The following is a 23289-nucleotide window of genomic DNA, read 5'->3' on the forward strand; positions in this document are numbered from 1 at the left end:
ATGATCAAATTCTTCGAAACATATTTGGGTAGAAAGTTAAATGCTAAAATGTCCTATTAAGAAGAAATCACAAAAATATAAACATGCAAAAATAATGAGAAAGAAATAATGCCCTAATTTGAAGCACTATAAAATTTAACAAAAAGTTTGTCAATAGTACAATAGGCAAAATGTGTTAATGGAGAAGTTTCTAAATGAGTACAAAAATGATCAATAAACCTGTGAAATACATAATAAACTTCACACTAATACAAATGAAAACAATATGCCATTTCTTACTTATTTAACTGGCACCTTATAAATGGCTGGAATTTTATAGACCAATAGGGCTTTCCCAGTGGCTCAGATGATAAAGAATCTGCCTCCAATGCGGGAGACCTGGGTTCGATCTTGGGGTCAGGAAGATCTCCTGGAGAAGGGAATGGCTACCCACTCCAGTATTCTTGCCTGGAGAATCCCATGGACAGAGGAGCCTGCAGGGTTACAGTCCATGGGGTCACTTACCACTAACACTTTCACTTTCAGTTTCACTTTAGCTTATAGAAGTGTGGATTGATTCTACCTCTCAAGAAATCTCTTCCACAATGTAAATCAAGGACTTAAATATTAGTCCTTGACTTAGTACGTCCTTTCTAGTAATCCATCAGAGAAGTGATCACAGACATGGACCAATGTTTTATTTTAATAGCAGATAGAGTGCTTAAAATTGAAATAACATAAATGTCTAAGCAGGAATTTGGCAGGTAAATTATACTAAGCCTTATTGAATATTTTAAAACAATTTTAAAATTTAATTTTGAATCATAAAAATGACAGATCAAAGCAAAAGTTATTTGTTATTTACACATCAAACATATATGTGATTATTTATAGTACACATTTATCAGAATGTTGTCAATGACCATGTCTGTGTTTTTGTGTTGTTTTTGTTTGTTTATTTTTATTGATATATAGTTGATTTACGCTGTTGTGTTAGTTTCAGGTATACAGCAAACAATATGTATATATGTATGTCTGTGTGTGTTGTTGATTATTGTTTAGTTGCTAAGTCATATCCAACTCTTTTATGACTCCGTGGACTGTAATCCACCAGGCTTCTCTGTCCGTGGGATTTCCCAGGCAAGAATACTGGAGTAGGGTGCTATTTCCTTCTCCAGAGGATCTTACTGACCCAGGGATCAAATTCCAGTCTCCTTCATTGTAGACAGATTCTTTAGCTCTGAACCACCAAGGAAACCCAGTATATATATATATGTATTTATTCTTTTTAAGATTCTTTTTAATTATAGGTTTTTATAAGATATTGTATACAGTTCTTTGTGCTATACAGTAGTAGATTCTTGTTGATTATCTATTTTGTCTACAGTATTGTGGGTAGTTTAATCCCAAACTCCTATTAATCTCTCCTTTTGCCTTTTTCTATGTCTGTGAGTCTGTTTCTGTTTTGTAAGTAAGTTCATTTTATCAATTCTTAGATTTCAGAGCTTTTTGAATATAGATTTGTCTCCTTAGTTTTTAGTTTTCTTTTTGTTAGCAATTTTTTACTTTGCATTGATTTTTAATTTGAGGCCCATTACTTTCTGAGTGTCTACTAGGAGTTTCACTTTCCTGAAGACACCTTGAAACCTAAAACTGCAAAGGATTATTTGTTCAACATATACTGTCTCCTAACCTAATAGGGAAACAGGAAGAAACAGAATGAGGTATACAAAGTTAGATAAAGTCTCTAAGCTGGAAATTCAATTCAAGGAATATTTTTATGATGAATTACTGTTTAAGCAAGTGGGTGGCTTCGGCAGTGGTGAGTAGAGAGATAATCTCAGTGTAAATAAGAAAGTATATGATGAAGTGTTGCTTTGGAATATTAATTGGATCTCCTTTAAATTTCTGTAAGAGATGTTGGTGATATTGGGAATTTTTCTATTGTTGCTTTTTTCTGGAATCAATTTTTCTTAAATAAAATACCATGTTGTATATGTTTTAGGATATATGTGAAATTGTGATTTATTAGGGTTACATATATTTATCTGGAATAGATCCTCTAGGCCCTCTGGCGCCCACGCAGCCACCACTCCTTGGATGTGGGGTTGCTCCTCCCGGCCGCAGCCGCTGGCCTCCAGCGTGGTGCAGCTCCTCTCCACTGCTGCTGCGCTATCGCAGCCTGAAAGTCCCTTGGACTGCAAGGAGATCCAACCAGTCCATTCTGAAGGAGATCAGCCCTGGGATTTCTTTGGAAGGAATGATGCTAAAGCTGAAACTCCAGTACTTTGGCCACCTCATGTGAAGAGTTGACTCATTGGAAAAGACTCTGATGCTGGGGCAGGAGGAGAAGGGGACGACAGAGGATGAGGTGGCTGGATGGCATCACTGACTTGATGGACGTGAGTCTGAGTGAACTCTGGGGGTTGGTGATGGACAAGGAGGCCTGGCGTGCTGCGATTCATGGGATCGCAAGAGTCGGGCGCTACTGAGCGACTGAACTGAATTGATATTTATCTGAGGGAGAAATTCTATATAGATTTAGATTTTTAAAAAGAACCATGTTATTAGTTGAGAGCTAGATGTATGCATATCCACTGTAATTATGATAAGAAGGAAAACACGTCACAGAATTATTTTCTAAAGCCGTTGTCTCAGTGGTGATCACCTCAGCCATCTTTTTGTTTTTAAAGTTTTATTGGGATTATAATATAGTCTCGGAGATTTCTCTTCAGCTGCGTCTAAGGTCCTCTGTAGTAACTGATTCAGGGTCCTAGCATGAAAATGATGATATATACAAATTGAATAATTAAAGAGAGCTTACTGAAAGGGTTATTTATAAAGATGGTATTATTAAGAGTGTGTGTGTGCTAAGTCATTTCAGTCGAGTCCGACCCTTTGTGACCCTATGAACTGTAGCCCGCCAGGCTCTTCTGTCCATGGGATTCTCCAAGCAAGTATACTGGAGTGGGTTGCTATTCCTTCTCCAGGGATCTTCCTGACCCAGGGATGAACCCACATCTCTTATGTCTCCTGCATTGGCTGGAGTTCTTTACCACTAGCGCCACCTAGGAAACCCGAACCTGGCTCTTCTGCATTGCAGGCAGATTCTTTGCTACATGAGCCACCAGGGAAGCCTGGGAAATGAACAAAGTATGTCTATCCATAATTATCTGGGTTTAGACATAGTTGCTGCTGCTGCCAAGTCGCCTCAGTCGTGTCTGACTCTGTGCGACACCATAGACGGCGGCCCACCAGGCTCCTCCGTCCTGGGATTCTCCAGGCAAGAATACTGGAGAGGGCATAGCTGAAGGTACTGCCATTCTAAGGCCTGAGGTTTAAGAGAGGAGGAGTTATTGGAACCTGAAAACAGCTGTAACTGTAGTAGAGATTCCACAAAGGATGTGGTTTTTGGAAAGGATCATTTATATGCTTCCAAGACTGGATCCAGCATGGCGAGAGCCAAAGGTATAAACATCACAATCTCTATCTCTTTCTATTCTCTAACCTCCACTGATTTCTCCAGTTGATGTACCCAGTGGGACTCCAGGGGTCAAGGAGGTCTTGTTGATAAAATCCATGTGTGTCAGGCCTGTGAGACCAGGAAGGATTATGAAGGTCAGGAGCTGACCTCAGGGAACAGACAATGGATATCCAGAATGTTTGAAACAGTTACCTACCAGATAATTCACTATGTCTGTATGTGAAGCTGTCATGCAGTATGCACCCAAAATACGTGAAGTATAAGAATAACCAAGCTGTAAAGATAGTAACGGGCCTTGTGTCTTGTATAATTGTTTCTCCTGAAGTCTGAACCTTCTACATGCACTGCCACATATTCTGAATAGGAACATTTGAACTCTGGAGAATTAAAGAAAAATCTTTGTCTTTTTTTTCCATTTACCATCGTACAGTGTGCTGCATTAAGTTGAAAGATGTGTTTTGGGAATAATGTAGAATTATATCCAAATTTCAGGTCCACTGTTACACAAGGTGTAATGACTATTTAACTAACTTAGCTTCTAAAAAAATAATCTCCTCTTTGTAGAGAAGAACTAATGATACTAACTCCAAATATAATTTTTGAAGGTTATATAGTCAATTTATACAGAGCACATATCACTAGACCTGCCACATGGTATTAACGAAATGTTAGTTTGAGGCTCACCACACTCCTCTAACAAACTTCACCCTTTTTGAAAGTAGTAGGTTTTTATTCCAATTGAGAAAGACTAAGGATATTCTCTGATTCTCACAGCACTAGAGATTTAATAATAATAAAAAAAAAAAGAATTTCATGCATGAAAATTTTAGCTTCAAATGGGGAATCTTTGCAGGCTGGTTCATACAGGTACATGTGTGTAAGTCTGTATGGTGAGTGGTGGGGGTGGTATCCAGGAAAGGAAGGAAGGCAGCAAGGATAGAAAGGTTTCTCCTTGCCTAATAACATTGAATGAGTAGAACAAAGAAGATTAACTGACAAGTGGATGAAGCTCTGACTTTTCACCACTGAGACTGTAATTCAAGTTCAAAGTGATACCAACTGTCATAATGGGGACTCTGGTTGAGACAGTATCTAAGCCACCCATGGAGAATGTTTAAACTGACGGCTATGTATAAACAAGACTCATTTATTTTCCTAGTTGAGAGCCCAAATTTTGAAATTTTGTAAAACAAAACAACAAAACATGGTCATGAATTTAGTCTCTGAATTTGGAGCCTCTTTCTGACAAAGGCCATCATCACCAACTGCTGCATGATTGACTTTACATCTGCCTTGACAATTTTCCTGTCACTTAAATTAGATAAATTTAGAGTACGTACAAATATAGTTGTTTTCAATTCACTAGAAGTGTTCTTAGGTGCCCAGAGGGACCTTCAAAAATGTCTGTTTATGATTTACTATTCCAAGCATAAAAAGTTTTCAAATGTTGAGTTGTGATCTGCTAGAAAAGCCATGAATGTTAATAACTCAGGAAATATATCCGTAAAACCACGTGGCATTCTTTCCCTCCCACATCCTAGCCATGTTGCAGGATTATCATAATGCAACATAATATCATATGATGATAATTATCTGATAATGTTTCTATGTGTATGAAAGAGACAGAGGTACCTTCCATTTAATTGAAAGCTTATCTCCACATGCAGGGTTGAAGACGTTAAATGATAGACTTCTTATAAAGCATCTGGCATATCATGGAGAAGAAATAAATAATAAACTGCTAAAATGCACAACTCCAAAAAAAAATAAATAAACTGCTCACCAAATCACATATTCTGCAGTGACGCTTTAGCCTTTACTAGTCTTCATTTTCTCTAATACAAAATAAGCACAATAGTTTCTCTGCCACACTGATAGTGAAGAATTTGATTGAAAAGATGTCAAATAACTGGTAGAGTGCCTTGACTGTAGTGGTATTCAAAAAAGTCTCAACATGACATAAAGCTGAGTCTTTAAATAAAATATGAGTAAGCTAATGAGCTATTGGTATAAATATATACAGACGTTGCTCCAAGTTACAAACACCCATCTGAGAATACTTGATTCTGAAAGTGTTGCTTGTCAACAATCATTTATTTAAGCAGCCATTAATTCTTATTAAAATTAATCTAAAACTGACAATGTTTCTAGTCCTGGAAAAGATAAGCCCAGCATCATTATCGTGATGTTGATAGTAAGCATTCATATTTACATTTTATACAAAACTAGAAGCTCTGACATTGCAATTAATAACAAAAAATTCCTGAAGCAGCCAGATCCTTAGTAGCAAAAGCAACATCAGCCATTCCAGTTGTTCAGAAAACAGCACTAATTGAAATGGTTCAGATCATCCATGGGTTGTGTCAGATAGCATCTCCTACATACTGGCGCCTGGAAGGGGTGCTGATTTTGTGTAAAATAACAATTTAAGGATTTTAAAAATTAATACAAAATAGTGGTTACTGTATCATGTAAATTAATATTGTGAACAAAAACAGAGCAATGAAATCTTATCTTCCAAGAGACTGTAGCAAGTTCTGACATTGTAGTAGTTTTCTTCCCAAAATAAATTTGCCGGCATATCAAAACTGAATATATATTTCCTTATATTTTGTAAGAAATTTTTTAAACTGAAATACAGTCATTAACAATATGGTGATAGTTTTATACTATGTGTACAGCAAGATGATTTAGTTACATGTTTTTCAGATTAGTTTCCATTAAAGGTTATTATAAGATATTGAGCTTGCTCTCTATGCTACAGAGTAAATCCAGTTGCTTATCTACTTTATGTATAATAATTTGTATGTATTAACCTACTCCTAAGCCAAAGACACATTTTATATGATATCATCTGTATGTGGAATCCAAAAAAATGTACAAATGAATCTGTATACAAAACAGAAATAGACTAATAAACATGGTAAACGTACTTATCGTTATTAAAGGGGAAAGGAAGTAGTGAGGGATAAAATAAGAAAGATCTTTTATAATAATGAGATGAAAGAGGAGTGTTGTCCTGAGTCTGAAAATCATCTGAAACAAAATCTAATCTAATATGATATAATATTGAATATTATATGAATCAGTGATAATCTATGCTATGTAATGCATAAATTATATATTTGTATATATATATGTATCTCCTTGATACAAATATAGTGATATTTGTATCACTATACAAATATCAAATGAATTTGTATCACTATACAAATATCAATGAATCAGTGATAATCTATGCTATGTAATGCATAGATTATATATTTGTATATATATATTTGTATCTCCTTGATATCTGAAATGGATCAGTATAAGAAGTCAATGGTTTTCAAGGTGTATTTTTTCTTTTAAGGTAAAAACATCTTTTATTTTGAGATTTTATAGGAAATTCCATGCCTTTACTTCCCCACCTCACTGCTGTGGACACTCCAACAGAGCAACTAGACCTTGGTGAAGGAGAATTTGAATCAAAACTGTAAAACGAAAGTGTTAGTCACTCATTCCAACTCTTTGTGACCCCATGGACTATAGCCCACCAGACTCCTCTGTCCATGGGGTTCTCCAGGCAAGAATAGTGGAGTGGGTTGCCATTTCCTTCTTCAGGGATCTTCTCAATCCAGGGATCAAACCTGGGTCTCCTTCATTGCAGGTGGATTCTTTACCATCTAAGCCACCAGAGAAGCCCTAAGCCACACTAAATTACACTTAGCTAAACCAAGCTGGACTAACACAGGCATTACTTTAAAGGATAAAAGTATCTAAGTACCAATATAATCTGTTAAGTAACTTGATAATAAAATATTGGCTCTGTTGTTTTGATAATATTGCTACAGGCTTGCTGTTGTTCAGTCACTAGGTCATGCCTGACTCTTTGCAACCCCATGGATGGCAGCATGCCAAGCTTATCACATAGGCTTTTCAGAATTTTTTGAATCCTTCTGAACCAGAGGAAATCTGTTATATTTTTACCTAAAAGGTAAGAAACAAAGTTATGAAGAGGGATGTTTCCTTCAACATAGATAAGTCTCAGCTCTTCTACCTTAAAGGCCCAGAATCTACATTTTGCATTTATCTGTGATATAATATAGATCATTCTCAAGAGTGCTTATTTCAGTAGAAAAGTTCAAGAAAAGCTATGTGCAAATGAAAAGGGCAAAGCAAATGACTGTAAGTATCAGGAAAAGTGACTTTCACATTTGCCCTAAGAGCAATGTTATCTAATTAGGCAGAAGCCAGATTCTCAGATCTTGGCTTAAGGAGGTTTATGACATAAGCTGAATGTGCAGCAGTGTCAGAATCCTTAAACATGATACTTACATTCCAACAATGGAGATTTAACTCTTGGGTCAGGCAAGCTTGTCCTTCCCTCTCTCCCCAGAACAGTGTTTCAATGAACGATACCCACCATCTCCTGTATACTGGTTATTTATTTCCTTATGAGAATCCTCTTTGACTATGATTGGGTTTTGAAAACGTGTTTGGAAGTGTTCCCTTATTTATGTATTTAGTAAGTGCTTTATCTCTAGGATGCAAGTACTTATTCCTTTGTAAGAGAGAGGAAATATGGCGAATCAGTGACCAATTAGACTAAATCTCCACCTAAATCTTCACTGCAAAGCAGTGAAGTGGAAAACCATGGATTTAGGAGTCAAACTAGTCAACCTAGATGCTAATCCTTAGTGGTCATATATTAATCTGCGACCTTGAGATTATGTCAAATACCTGTGAGTCTCAATTCTTTCAACTGTACTTGCCTCAAAGGAGAGGCCCATCTCTGGTGGCTAAATGGTAAAGAATCTGCCTGCCAATGCAGAAGACATGGGTTTGATCCTTGATCTGGGAAGATCCCACATGCCGTGGAGCAACTTAGCCCATGTGCCACAACTGTTGAGCTGTGCTCTGGAGCCTGGATCCACAACTACTGAGCCCACAGGCCATGATTACTGAAGCCTGTGCTTCTCAACAAGAGAAGCCACTGCTATGAGAGGCCTGAGCACCACAGCTAGAGAGTAGTCCCCACTTGCTGCAACTGGAGAAAGCCCACATACGCAATGAAGACTCAGTGCAGGGAAAATAAATAGCAAATACATTATATATATATTTAGTGGGAAGCCCAGGTGGCTCAGTGGTAAAGAATTTGCCTGCCAAGCAGGTGATGCGGGTTTGATCCCCGGGTTGGGGAGAGTCCCTTGAGAAGGAAATGGCAACCCACTCCAGAATTCTTGCCTGGGAAGTCCCATGAACGGAGGAGCCTGGTGGGCTACAGTCCATAGTGTCACAAGAGAGTCAGACAAGACTTAGCGACTAAACAACAATGATCATGGGTACAAACACCTAGAAACAGGTAGGTGTTCCATCTACATATATGTTCCTTCTGTTCTTTCCCTCTTGCTCTTATGACATTTAAACCTGGGATGATAAACTCACATATGTATTTTGAGAGCTATTTAGTTGGTACAAAATAATTGCGGCCGGACTATGAATTTTACATCGTTATAACTAGGCTCAAACACATCTTTATTAGTCAAAATAGGAACCATTACAATCAACACATATTTGCCAACAAGAAATGTTTGTTTATTCCTGTAGCATAAAAATCTGTGATTCATGATTTGATGGATTCCTGGAAAGCATTTTCTGTGTCCTGCTGGTTATGGAAGCATTTTCCCTGCAAAAAGTTTTTAAGATGATGAAGAAGTGGCAGTAAGTTAGCAAGAGGTCAGGTGAATACGGCAGATGAAGCAAAACTTCATAGCTCAATTTTTTCAACTTTGAAGTGTTGTTTGTGCAACATGGGGTCAGGCATCATCATGGAGAAGAACTGGGTCCTTTTTGTTGATCAATGCCAGCTGCAGGTTTGTAGTTTTTGTGCATCTCATTGATTTGCTGAACGTACGTCTCAGATGTAATGGTTTCCCTGGGATTCAAAAAGCTGTAGTGAATCAGACTGGTGGCAGACCACCAAACAGTGACTATGACGTTTTTTTGATGCAAATTTGGCTTTGGGAAGAGCTTTGGGGCTTCTTCTTGGGTTTTCAGCTACTGGGTTGGTCATTGCCTGTTGTCATATACAATAACTTTTTTTTTTTTTTGCACATCACAATTCAACTGAGAAATGGTTCATTGTTGCATAGAATATGAGAAGACGACACTTCAAAATGACGTTTTTATTGATTTGCAGTCAGTTCCATAAGGCACCCTTATCGAACTTTTTCACCTTTCAATTTGCTTCCAATGCACAATGACCACAGAATGGTCAACACTGGGTTCTTTGAAACTTCTCGTGTAGTTGTAAGAGAATCAGCTTTGATGATTGCTCTCAATTTGGTCATTGTCAACTTCCAATGGCCGGCCACTGTGCTCCTTATCTTCAAGGCTCTAGTCTCCTTTGCAAAACATCTTGAACCTCCACTGCCCTGTATGTTCATTAGCAGTTCCTAGGCCAAATGCATTGTTGATGTTTTGAGTTGTCTCTACAGCTTTAAGGCTCATTTTGAACTTGAATAAAAATTGCTCAAATTTGCTTTTTTCCTAACATCATTTCTATAGTCTAAATGAATATAAAATAAACAGCAAATAATAAGTCCTTAGCAAAAAGACATCGAGGAGAAATGTAATAAAAATGATTTATAACACAACCACATTTATTTAAGAGCATTCTAATATCAAAAGCAAAGTTCAACAATGCAAAATCACACTTACTTTTACATCAAACTAAAATACATGATTCTCTTCCAAAGAAGTTCATTAAAGAACGATTAAAAGCATTATCTCTCAACAGTCTAAGAACAAAGTGATTATTTTCTCTCTCTTTTAAATAACAGGATGTTATTTTAATTTTTAGAAGCACTTATTTACTTTTCTAGCTGTGCCGGGTCTTAATTGTGGTATATGAACTCTTAGTTATGGCATGTGGGCTCTAATTCCCTGACCAGGGATAGAACCCTGCCCCCTGCACTGGGAGCACAGAGTTGTAGCCACCAGGCCACCAGAAAGTCCCTATTTTCTCTCTTTTAAATCTTTGCAAATCATAATACTACTGGACTTGCAGGTCACCAAAATTTTGATACAGGCATCTTCCATTTCACCACTTGTCCTTCTGTTCCTATATTTAATTTTTGTCTCTTCTCCCAGTTGTTTTATCTTTCCTTCCTGAGAAAATATATCCAGATTTCTCTCTTCTCCTGTGAAATTTTAAGCTACTCCTTACATGCTGCTTGTCAGAAAATGAAAGTTAAATATTAGCAGAGTGCCTCATTTATTCATTAAACTTAAAATCAGTTACTTTACAGCTGAGCTGGTCTTTAATGACAATGATAACTTTCATTCTTTACAAGTCACTGCTGATGTGTTTTGTTTAGTCTATACCTAGTATATCTTATAGTTCACAGCTGACACAGTGAGGAATCCAGTCCCATCACTTCATGGGAAATAGATGGGAAACACTGGAAACAGTGTCAGACTTTATTTTGGGGGCTCCAAAATCACTGCAGACAGTGACTGCAGCCATGAATTAAAAGACGCTTACTCCTTGGAAGAAAAGTTATGACCAACCTAGATGGTATATTCAAAAGCTGAGACATTACTTTGCAGACTAAGGTCTATCTAGTCCGAAGCTATGGTTTTTCCAGTGGTCATGTATGGATGTGAGAGTTGGACTGTGAAGAAGGCCGAGCGCCGAGAGAATTGATGCTTTTGAACTGTGGTGTTGGAGAAGACTCTTGAGAGTCCCTTGGACTGCAAGGAGATCCAACCAGTCCATTCTGAAGGAGATCAGCCCTGCGATTTCTTTGGAAGGACTGATGCTAAAGCTGAAGCTCCAGTACTTTGTCCACTTCATGTAAGAGTTGACTCATTGGAAAAGACTCTGATGCTGGGAGGGATTGGGGGCAGGAAAGGGGATGACAGAGGATGAGATGGCTGGATGGCATCACGTTCTCGATGGATGTGAGTCTGAGTGAACTCCGGGGAGTGATGACAGGGAGGCCTGGCGTGCTGCGATTCATGGGGTCGCAAAGAGTCAGACACGACTGAACTGAACTGAACTGAATGAGAGAAAAAAGAGGAAGATTCAAGAATGTTTCAGCCCCTGCTTGGAAATCAAACATGTGACAACTAAGGTGTCACAAGTAAAGTTAGAGCAACATATATTCTATTAGTTATCTATTATCTATTAATTTTGGGAGACTTAGAATGGCTATCCGCCTGCAATGCAATGTGGGAGATCTGGGTTTGATCCTGGGTTGGAAAGATACTCTGGAGAAGGAACAGCTACCCACTCCAGTATTCTGGCCTGAGAATTCCATGGACTGTATAGTTGATGGGGTCACAAACAGTTGGATGTGACTGAGTGACTTTCACTTTCACAGGAAGGTCATGAGTTCTGAATAACCATTATCAACCAGACATAATAGCGGGTATTTTATCCAAGGAAAGGAACATGTGGTTAAGTGTTTGCTAGGTCCTAGAAACCAGGCTACTTTTTAATGAATACATTTTATTTAATCCACTAATCCCCAGAACATAAACCCTCTTTTTGTAAATGAAAAAATGGTTTCAGAAGATTTACAAACAAAGCAAGTAAGTAGAAGAGCCAGGGATTAAATAGGTGAATAACTCCCCAAATTTATCCTTTTAAAAATACCAAGTTAGTACAACAAAGAGAGTAAACATCCTATTAACAAGTAGGGGAATCATTGAAACTGTATTTCTTAGACATTATATAATTAAAATCTTTTAAATGTAGTTTCTATATTGAATGAAATATAATATGCAAATTGTTGTAAAGATTCTTCCAAGTAGTTCAGAATATTAAATACATTAAGAACCATTCCAATTATTTTTGTTTTTATTCCATAATTTCTCAGGCAAGGCATTTTTTAAAAATATTAAGCCTAAAGTAAATTTCAGAAGTCATGATTAAATGTTTCCTGGTGACCTAGTTGTTAGGATTCTGGGCTTTCATTGCTGTGACCCAAGTTCAGTCCCTGGCTGGGGTTGAGATTCTGCAAATGACCCTCAAAAAAGTCATTATTAATATTACTCAAATATTTTTTGCAGATGGAGACTGAACTATTAGAATTTTCTTATATCACCCATGGGCTAAATTAAGAGCATCCTTCTTCTAGAATGGTTATATGATCAATTCTGACTTTGATTTCAAAATTGCTAATACAGATCTTCTTACTTAATCCCACTTTAGAAAGTGACTAGAGGACTATTCATTTCTCATTCAGGTTTTCAAATCTCTCCTCTCTACTTCATATCATAGTTGTGATGAGATAAAACATCTCATGATGAAATAGAACATTTCTGTTGTTCTTATCTGGTGACAATCATTATATATTATACTTTCAGTTCAGTTCAGTTACTCAGTCCTGTCCGACTCTTTGCGAACCCATGAATCACAGCACGCCAGGCCTCCCTGTCCATCACCAAATCCCGGAGTTCACTCAGACTCATGTCCATTGAGTCCGTGATGCCATCCAGCCATCTCATCCTCTGTCGTCCCCTTCTCCTCCTGCCCCCAATCCCTCTCAGCATCAGAGTCTTTTCCAATGAGTCAACTCTTCACATGAAGTGGACAAAGTACTGGAGCTTCAGCTTTAGCATCAGTCCTTCCAAAGAAATCGCAGGGCTGATCTCCTTCAGAATGGACTGGTTGGATCTCCTTGCAGTCCAAGGGACTCTCAAGAGTCTTCTCCAACACCACACTTCAAAAGCATCAATTCTTCAGCGCTCAGCCTTCTTCACAGTCCAACTCTCACATCCATACATGACCACAGGAAAACCATAGCCTTGACTAGACGGACCTTAGTCTGCAAAGTAATGTCTCAGCTTTTGAATATACTATCTAGGTTGGTCATACTTTCCTTCCAAGGAGTAAGTGTCTTTTAATTTCATGGCTGCAGTCACCATCTGCAGTGATTTTGGAGCCCCAAAATAAAGTCTGATACTGTTTCCAGTGTTTCCCATCTATTTCCCATGAAGTGATGGGACGAGATGTCATGATCTTCATTTTCTGAATGTTGAGATTTAAGCCAACTTTGTAACTCTCCACTTTCACTTTCATTTAGATGTTTTTAATATCAAATTTATTTCTCCTGATAGGATTTGATCTTACGGGGAAACTCCAAGCTTTATTTTGTGTTTATATCATTTACATACCCATTAACAGATAAATATGTAAAGAAATACATTATAAACAAGTCAAGAACTGATTTTAGATTTAGATTTCAGATCAAATTTATAGGCTTGTTGTCAAATGCCTTTATGTCACTTACTTACCAATATAAACTTGGGAAAGTTGATGAATTTCCTGAGTTTTGATGCTCAAAAACCTTGTAGGTTTTTTTCTTAATAACAGCCATTATGTTCAGGAGTAGCCAGGGTTTATTGAAAACATACTGGTTGTATACACTGAATAAATTGCTAATATTTTTAAGACAGTTTCTTCATCTACATAATGGATATACAAATAATGACTATATTGGAACACTGTAATGAATGCTCAATAAGGTAATACTAAATTTCTTAGCACATTATTTCTATAAATGTTCAACAATTTTGCCATTTCCTCAAAATGACCAATGGCATTTCCTCCTCTTCAACTCAAGTCCATTTCCTCAGTACTTGTGTGCTTTATTTATCGTGGAATACATCTAGAAATCCAAGTCAAAGACAAGAGGACAGAGGCAGTCTGCTAGAATAAGAACCTATAGCTCAACTAGTGGAGGGTGGTGGGTCAGAGAGTGAATAAATGCCCTTATGTTGTTAAATGATAAGAAATATTCATGTGAGATCATCTTTTCAAGCACAGGAAACAAATAATAAAAGGAACATTATGAATCTTGAAATGCTGCAAAAGGAGCCAGGGTTAAAATTTTAACAAGTTAGAGTGATTAGCTAAACAAATCCTGACAGTTTCACAGTCACACAGACACTTAACAAAGGCATGGTTTGTGAGTCACCTTAAGAGGCCCTTCTGCATTTTCCTCTAAATTACCATTTTGTTTCTTTACTATGGATCCTACAATGTCATTCCCTATTTTCTTTGCTGGCCACATATGTTTAAAGTATGGCTAATATTTCCTTTCATCAATGATCAGAAGAGAAATTCTCTTCTGCATCTCACTGTATTGATCCTCTCTTAAAAAACACATCATTGTTGAGGGAAATGAATCAATCCTTTTCTTTAAGTTTTCAAAATGGAGACTGTCTTTCTTAGGTTTTTACTTTTCTCTGAAGTACTAAAGTGGTAGATGGTACTCATCACCCCAAATATAAAAAGATGGAAAAATTATGAATTATGCCATATATAATTTATAGTTAATTAAATTATAAACCTGATCAAAATATATTTTAATGAGTACCTATCAAATGCTAGGTATCCTGATCTTTAATTTACATATAATTCTCTTATAATCCTCACAGAGATGCAGTGAAGTAGAAAATATTAATCTTATTTTTCTATCAAGGAAGCTAAGGTCAGAAGGTTGAAAATAAATGAAAATAAATATCCCTCGTGGAAGCAATACCTGTAGGAAAGAAGCTTGAAAGAGAAATGGAATGAGAAATGAATCCCAATTACTTACTATCTAGGAGAAAATAACATTACTAACAATTCATGTTATATTCATAGTTCAAATTTATTTTGAATCTTATATTTTCATTTTATTTCATTTTACTAAGAATTAAAAATAGAAATTTTAGGTATAATTTTCTTATTGAATTATTTTAATTCCCCTTTACCTCAGAAACCCATCTCAAATTTTATAGAGCAATTGGCTAAGAAAATGACCTGTACTTTTTTGTTTTTGTTTTTTTTTTAATAGAAAAATGCACTTTATAGATCTACCCAAGAGCAAATTCCCTTTTATATTAGCTAGGTATGAACATGTGCATTGACTCATAAAGGAATATCTGTTATTTTAGATATTTTTATTAGTGACCAGTCATCTTAGTAGCAGAAACAATAAAGCTAAAACCTTTGAAACCACTGTAGAAAATTATCATAATAAAGAGTTAGTGCAGAGAGATAAGCCGTGTGTGTGCAAAACTGATTTCATTGAATGTTCAGTATTCTCCCTTATGAAGAAAATAAATACATTTAATTTGCTTATTTATATATTTATTTTTCTTGGATGGACTGTGAAGCACAAATATTGCCCTAACCAGAGGTTTCATATGTCAGTTGCTTTTACAGTTTCTTAAAACTTTCTTCTCCTAGAGAATCCAACCAGCTTCTCTAAAACATAGCAGTTTTCAAAAGAAAATCAGAATCTCTGAACAGTGACATCTAATTGTCCTCTTGCCAGTAGTGTGTGTTTAGTGTTGCAGGGAGAAGAATGAGAAGTGAGAGTCTAGGAGATAAATCCTCTTTTTTTTTCCTCTCCATGTCTCAAAATCAACCTACACACCCCTGGAAGAGAGTCAGGTCCACACTTCCTGAATGCAAATGGAACATGCCATGTAGATTACTTAAGGGAGAAAGAAGTATAGAGAATGGGGTAAGGGGTGAGTGTTGCTGAGGCTCAGTGCATGCCACCCCAAAATATGGCTTAAGGCATGTTGATTATTTTGAATCAAAGTTACTTAAGAAACAGCCAATGCAAGTGACACTTTGACCCTCTTCCCTGTCTCCCTGAAAGCAGGAACTAAATCTCTTACATGAAAGGTGCCTTGCTTCAGTCTGCAGGTGGAAGGACACCCTTATCACCAGAGATAGGAAATTCATTAGGGCTGAGAAGCCTGCATAAACAAACCTTGTTACTTCTTTAATTTAATACCTCCAAACCCAAACTCTGATTAGATCCTTCACTAATGAATCACCCAAAGTCTTAGTTTCTTTGTCATGTCAATTCCTCACAAATGTGTTTCTTTGTCTTAAAAGTAGAGAATTGGCTGCAGTGGCCATGCCTTAATTTACCTCCTGTTTCTATGAGACCTCTGTGTGGATAAGTTAAAATCAGTTTCTTTTCTCCTGTCAGTCTGTTGTGGTCACTTTGTAAGTGGTCCGGCACAAGAACTTAAGAGAAGTGTGAGTATATGTGTGTGTTGGAGGGTTTCTGCTATTGTTCGATTTGAGGTAATTTTACTAAAATTTTTTGAATAGTATAGCTACACAGAGTGAGTTTTCATGCATGTTTGTAGTTGAAAAATCTATCTAAAACCCAATTATATCATTAAAAAAATGGCATAATGGTAAAGAATTTGCCTGTCAATGCAGGAGACACAAGGTCAATCCCTGAGTCGTGAAGGTCCCCTAGAGAAGAAAATGGCAACCCACTCCAGTTTTCTTGGCTGGAAAATTCCGTGGACAGGGAGTCTGGTGGGCTACAGTCTATGGGTTGCAAAGAGTTGGACACAACTGAGTGACTGAGCACACACACAGTAGATAACATTGTTTTCATATGTTAAAAAATTGAATAGACAATTTATGAGAAGAAATACTGATTGAAAAATACACATGGAAATATTCTACCTCTCATCAATCAAATATATAGAAATCCAGCTTCAGTGTTCGAGACAAGAGCAAATATTAAGAAAAACTACTTCTGTAAATAAGTGCTCAGAGGTCAACAACCCCCAAAAGCAAAAACAATGAAAAGTTAAAATATGCACATAGATATATAGTGTAACCTTATTCAAAATATTGAATACTTGGAAATGATGCTTAAAATTGAAAAAGAGTAGTGGACAAATAGCTTACGGCATGCTTTATATGAAGAAATGCTATTCAAGGATTAAATTCACCTTTGCAAAATACTGTAATAGTATGGAAACATTTGTTTTATGTTACATGAAAAGATATATGCTTTATAGATACATTATTTAGTATGATATCAAAATTATTTATAGTTTAAACTGTAAAGCATGAGAAAAGTATACTGAAAATGTTAATTTTTATCAGTGACTATATCTGTTATTCTGGGTATTCATTTTTCCCTATTTTTCTATTTTCTATATCCCAAATATTTTCTCATGAGCACATATCAATTTTTAAAATGAATAAAAATAAATCTCATTAAAATTATTTATAAGATGAGCCTTAGTATTTGGAAGGATTTTGAGTGGGATTTCTTATTTTATTAAAAACTGAAATAAGCTAATCACCACCACCTCCCAAAATGTTGAAAGATGTCATCTGAATAGCATTACACCTCCAGAAAAGTAGATCACATTCCTGCTTCATTATTACTTTAGAAACCTCACCTTTCAACCACCTGCAATATGGGCCATCATTCATATCGAACTTAATTAGAAAACAGTTTGGAAGTTGGAGAAATTCCTAATTTAAATCAATTAAAGGGAAAGTTGTCAGGTTTGCTTTGGGTTTGCTTATCTCTACTCTCACAGCAGGACTGAAGAGATCTGTCTTCCCCAATCTCCTTGTATTCCTCCAGGATTATGTCATAGTTTTCAGTGTGTAAATGTAGGAACTCGTGATGGCAATTAGCATCTGAGACTCCTACTATCGCTAGAAGTCTGGGGTGACAAACGAAGACATCCCAGGACTCCACACTAAAAATTCTTTGATGGGTGCTTCCATTCACAATGACATCTCTAGTTGGTGGGGCCAGGCAACCCTGTACTCTAGCCCTATTTCCATCCTCTGTTGAGAGCTCTTCTTCCTTCCCTCACCCAATGCCCTAAATCCTATTGTGTCACAGTTAATCGAGTCATCAAATGGAAAAAGCATGTCAGATAGTGATTATTTAGCACACTCCTTTCACAGAATAGATCATTATAGGTTCTTTACCTCTCCACTGCTAAAATAAGATTCCTTGCCTTATCTGTTGCCTGCCCATATCCCCATGGCTTAAAATGTGTGCTCCCTCTCCTCCCAACTTATAGGGAACTACTTTCAGTATAGTAATTTCATTTTTTCATGCATTCTAAAATTAACATTATCTGCCAAGCACAGGTGATAAGATATATTCTCAAGGTGATTTTATATAGCTATATAGACAGATAGATAGTTTTTCCCCAAATTAAAAGATTTATTCTCCAAGGCAATTTTATGTAGAGAGGTAAAGAGATAGATAGATTAGATAATTTTCCCCAAAATTAATGTACATGGTCATTTATATACCTGCCTTTTCTCTTAGGCTGTGCTCCAGAACAAGCACCAAGTTTTAATTATCTTTAGTATCCAAAGATATAGATGACTCTCAGTTTATGACTTGGAAGGAATGAATGAAAGGTATCTTATATTGCTTTTGAGGAAAAACAGTAGGAGATTTCAAAGTGATGGAATTTCTGAACTCTTTCAATAATTTGAGAAATGATCCAAGATACCTGAAATTAGACATACCTTAAAGTTCCATATATACTACGGTTTTGACTTCCCTTGTGGCTCAGCTGGTAAAGAATCCACCTGCAGTGCAGGAGACCTTGGTCCTATCCCTGGGTCAGGAAGATCTCCTGGAGAAGGAAACGCTACCCACTCCATTATTCTGGCCTGGAGAATTCCATGGACTGTATAGTCCATGGGGTCACAATTGGACAAGACTGAATGACTGACTTTCACTTTCAGGCATCATACTTCACAATTGCAATAGGTGCTCACCTTCAAAAAGACATGCCCCTGCAAGGAAAAAAAATGCATAGAGTAAATCAAAAGAACTTTCTTGAAAAGAGACTAGAAAGTCTAGACTAGTTTATAATGATGCACTTAAGATATTTAATAGAAAATCCTAGACTAGAGGTTAGAAGACTCTATTCAGACCTTCTCTCTCTATAATCAAAACAGAAAAGAAAGTCAAAACAATTATCCAAGTAATTAGGATGATTAGATTATCTCTTCACATACTTTTAATGTGTAACTGTCTCCTATCAGATTATAAACCCTTTATGGTCAGAAATTCCACTTTTCTTTGTTTCCAAGATTGCCTCTCCTGAATGTGTCTTAGTAGGTACTCATTTGGTTAATTGTTATAAACTAGCTAGTGTAGAAGAGACAGGTTCCAGAGGTCTCAGTTCTCTTACTTTATCATAGTTTCTTCTGGTACCTCAATCCCAATTTATGAAGGTTCTTTCTGAAGGGTTGGTCCCATGTGAAAGAGCCCAGGGCAGAGAAGGGGTACTCTGCTAAAACAAGAGGCATCTACGGCATACCTCACAGGTTTAAACTCTAATATGTTGTAAAATTATGTCAGACACTTTTTAAATGAAGGTATCTAGACTCACATCTAGAGCTTCCTGTTGGCTCAGACAGTAAAGAATCTGCCTACAATGTGAGAAACCAGGGTTCGATCCCTGGGTCTAGAAGATCCCCTGGAGAAGGGAATGGTAACCCCCTCCAGTATCCTTGCTTGGAGAATCCCATGGACATAGGAGCCTGGAGGGCTAGCTATAGTCCATGGGGTCCCAGATTTGGACATGACTGAGCAACTAACACTTTCACTTTCAGGCTCACATCTAGATATTCTGATCTAACGTTCTGGACTGCAGTCCAGAAATACCCATTTTATTTATTTGTTATCGAGTATTAACATCATAGAAGGCAATGGCACCCCACTCCAGTACTCTTGCCTGGAAAATCCCATGGATGGAGGAGCCTGGTGGGCTGCAGTCCATGAGGTCACTAAGAGTTGGACAAGACTGAGCGACTTCACTTTCACTTTTCACTTTCATGCATTGGAGAAGGAAATGGCAACCCACTCCAGTGTTCTTGCCTGGAGAATCCCAGGGACAGGGGAGCCTGGTGGACTGCCATCTATGGGATCGCATAGAGTCAGACACGACTGAAGAGACTTAGCAGCAGCAGCAGCAGCAGCAGAGTATAACATAATTGATGTATGACATTGTATTGGTTTCAGGTGTACAAAATAATGATTTGATATTTACATATATTGCAAATAATCACCACAATAAGTCTATTTAATATTCATCATATGTATTATATAATGTGTTTTCTAGCATACATTAAGGATAAGACTTTTTATTGAGATTTTGCTACTATAATAGCTACAGAAAAAATAGGAGGACTGAAAGAAGCATTTGTTATTGCCTTCTGCACAGCTCACTAAGGAACCTACGGGAGGAGGATTGGGGCAGAGGGGTGCCTGGTAATGCCACAGGACAGAGGACACAGTGGATGCTATCTAGCCTAAGGAGTTTGATATGAGAGAGAGAGAGAGAGAGAGAGAGAGAGAGAGAGAGAAAGAGGAGGAGGGTGGCTAACAGCCCAGATTTCATGAGGGAGAGACAGGTGGGGAACAAATTCTCAGCATTTGGGAATCATTGGGTCAGAGCCTGCAACACATCCATCACCATCATGGTGTCCATCACTGTCTTCTTATTGACTGTCAGCTGGGCAGCTTGAGTGGGCGAAGTATTAAAGGGTCAGCAGGACTAGGCTCCCACTGGTCTGTGTCCTTCCTGCAAACCTGTACCCACCACGTGCCCCACAGGAACACAACCCAGCTAATGGTGGGACCATCAGCTCCCCTGAGGCTGGATGGAGATGATCAGATCTGGGTTCGAAGCTGGAAGCTTGGCTACCTACACTGAGTCACAGAAGTTAATGCCCATTAGAGCAGTTGCAGATTCTCTGAGCAGTAGGTGTTCAATTTCAGGATGCTGATGATTGATGGAGAAGTGGATGTGCTCAGCCACCCCGTGAAAGTCTTGGGAAAAGGCTGGCTGCTGAGGGTGTAGCTCACAAACAGCCCCACACCAGCTAAGGGGCAGCAGCTCCTGCCTCCCAACAGCAGATATTGAAATCAGGAGTGAAGGAACCAGGGGAGTCTGTGAGTGTCAGGTCCTCTTGGTCAGCAGCCAGAGTGCTGGACACAACCATGGGAGGAGCGATCGGCCAGGCACTGGGAGGGAGGAAATACTTTCGATCTAGCAGGGAGATATTGGCTGCAGGGGCACTTTTGCCACTGGATTTTTGTTTGTTTTTAGTTTTCCTCTAGGAGGCAGGATTCACCTGCTCTTCCTCAGACTCTGCTGTCATCTCCGACTCTGATAAGCTACTGCTGGAATCATCACCATCATCCAAGAAGAATTCTCCTCACTCTGATCACTCCTACTGCCCTTCCCTCACCTCATCCTCATCATGGTCTTCAGTACTTGCAGACTCTATAAGCTCTGACTCCCCCTCAGAATCTGAGCAGAAAGATTTCTCTTTGCTCTTCTACTGATTTGATCTTGCGGTCCATTCAGGTACTTCCAAGTTGTGCATAGATGGATCTGGGGCTTCCTCTGGACAGTCTGGGAGCTCTTGGTAGCCGGTGACCATGGCATGGAGCTGATGGGACAGTAAGTTCATCAGGAAGTGGTCCTGGTCTTTGAAGGATGATTCCAAGACTGGGATTGGTTTGGGTGCTAGGAAGAGGACCTTGGCATGGTGGCTGAGGGCCCCACACAACTCCAAAGGGTACATAAATTGCTGGGTGAAGTGAACTTGGTCTCTGATATCACAGTTCTTGTTACACTTAGTCAGACTCAGTACAGATAGGGTCAGCAGTTGTGATCTGCTTAGAGTTGGTCAGGTAAAGCTTGGCCACCAGGTTGATGACAACTTGCAGCTTAAACAACTTGGCTGTTTATCTCAGGATGTCAGATGTAATCCTAGGAACATGCTCACAGTAACTCACCCATGAGCCACAGGATGCTGGCTCAGGCGCCATGGGCACCTGGATGTTCTCTATGAGCTTTGCCAAGTGTTTGATGATCACATACTGTGCTGGGTGCATCTGCAGCAGTTTCTTCATGATGACCACTGACTCTGTGATCATGAGCTTATCACAGCTACACCAGGTCTTTGAGGCAGATGTCACCTATTTGGCCTATGTTAGGTGTCCAGTGGCTTGGACCATGGCTGCAGTAAAGCCCTTGTATGTGCTGAGAATGTAGGTTTGGAATTCCTGTAGGGAAATACGGATGTTAGTCTCATATGCCAGGTTGGTTAGTGCTTCCAGCATCAGGATCTTATCTGGGTGGGGTTGATGGGCCTGATGTAGAAACTCTTCCAGTAGGCCTCAAACGTATCTGGGCACAATGGACATGGTGACCAATTCTGGAGCATCACATAATACACCACACTGCAGGCAGAGGATGGGTCAGAGGTACTTGGGCCCCTCAGTTGGGGCAAGGGGCAGAGGTAGGGGAGAAGGAAGTGGGATAAATAGGAGGGAGGAAAGGAGAAGTGGGAGGAGGGCACAAGTGGGTAGAGGACATAGACGAGAGGAGGACAGATCTTGGGTCAGTGCAGGGGTAGGTGAGCTACGCTGGGGAACTTGGAGAGGGCGTGATGCACTAGGAGTCCTAGAGAAGCCTTGTTTTTAAGAGCACAAACTATTTTATTTAACCACTTACAGTGTAACGATTTGCAATTAGGAAAAATAGGTCCTCCTTTAAAGAAAGCTTCTTCCATCAGTTGCTGGCAGTTGGGAATTCCTGGTTGTCCAGTGGAGGGCCCAGGTTCATTCCCTTCATTCCCTGATTGGGGAACTAAGATCCCCAGCTGCATGGCTAAAAATTAAAACTTGCTGGCAGTTGACACAGAGGACAACCAGCAAGTGAGCAAGTGAACAAGCTGGGAGAGCCAGGAGGGCTATACCAGAGAATAATAGACTGCCAGTTATAAAGCCCAGCCTTTCTCAAGGCGGCAAGAACAAATGGATCCGGTCATACAAGTCTATGAAACCTTGTGGATAACATTCTGTAGGTTTCTCCTGGATGATCAAATGAATCAGAAAAACGGAAAGACCTGCCCTTACTTTATTTACACAATTCTCCCAGGTAAACTTAAAATACCCAGTACACTAGATTCCCCAGAGCAGAACGCACAGAAATTGTTTCCTAATGATTTT

At 38.5% G+C, this 23289-nt stretch overlaps 1 pseudogene; it reads right to left on the reverse strand.

The window, feature by feature from the left end:
• Positions 1–20971: 20971 nt before the first annotated feature.
• Positions 20972–23289, reverse strand: part of LOC101102170 (AP-3 complex subunit beta-2-like) — a 65863-nt pseudogene continuing 63545 nt past the window's right edge.

The sequence above is a fragment of the Ovis aries genome, chromosome 14 (assembly GCF_016772045.2).
Source record: "Ovis aries strain OAR_USU_Benz2616 breed Rambouillet chromosome 14, ARS-UI_Ramb_v3.0, whole genome shotgun sequence".
NCBI lineage: Eukaryota > Metazoa > Chordata > Mammalia > Artiodactyla > Bovidae > Ovis > Ovis aries.